Genomic DNA, 947 nt, shown 5'->3' with positions numbered 1-947 from the left:
CTTTTTTGTACCTAGAGCTTAAGATGGACCTACTTAGAAGCAAACTAGAAATGTGAAGAGAAATGCTTTCAATGAGTTTCCATGTAATTGGGAGCTGGACTGGAACACACATACCTATGTTGCCTGAGCAAATGACTACTGGTGGTAGTATTTGGCTGAAACTATGGACAAGCTGTTGAAAGAACTCATTATAGTCTAGAGCAATTTTCCACTATTCCAGTTGGAAATTCTGACATACAGACACTTGGGGTTTGGAACACAGAATCATAGAATTATAGAATAGTTTGAGTTGGAAGAGACCTTTAAAGGTCACCTAGTCCAACCTCCCTGCAGTGAGCAGGGACATCTTCAACGAGATCAGGTTGCTCAGAGCCCTGGTCAACCTGGCCTTGGGTGTTTCCAGGGATGGGACACTCACAACTTCTCTGGGCAACCTGTTCCAGTGCCTCACCACCCCTTCTGTGAAGAACTTCTGATATCTAATCTAAATTTACCCGCTTTCAATTTAAACCCATTACCCCTTGTGTTATTGCAACAGGCCCTGCTAAAAAGTTCAACCCCACTTATAACCCCCCTTTAAGTATTGAAAGGTAACAACAAGGTCTCCCTGGAGCCTTCTCTTCTCCAGGCTGAACAAGCCCAACTCTCTCAGCCTGTCCCCATAGCAGAGGTGCTCCAGCCCTCTGAGCATCTTCGTGGCCTCCTCTGGACTCTCTCCAACAGGTCCATGTCTTTCCTGTGCTAAGAACTCCAGAGCTGGACTCAGTATTCCAGGTGGGGTCTCATAGGAGCAGAGTAGAGAGACACAATCACCTCCCTTAACTTGCTGGTCACTCTTCTCTGGATACAGCCCAGGATACGGTTGGCTTTCTGGGCTGCCAGCGCACACTGCCGGCTCATGTCCAGCTTTTCGTCCACCAGTACCCCCAAGTCCTTCTCCTCGGAGC

Source organism: Eurypyga helias, unplaced genomic scaffold (genome assembly GCF_000690775.1).
Source record: "Eurypyga helias isolate BGI_N326 unplaced genomic scaffold, ASM69077v1 scaffold4484, whole genome shotgun sequence".
Classification (NCBI taxonomy): Eukaryota; Metazoa; Chordata; class Aves; order Eurypygiformes; family Eurypygidae; genus Eurypyga; species Eurypyga helias.
This window is presented reverse-complemented; position numbering follows the sequence as displayed.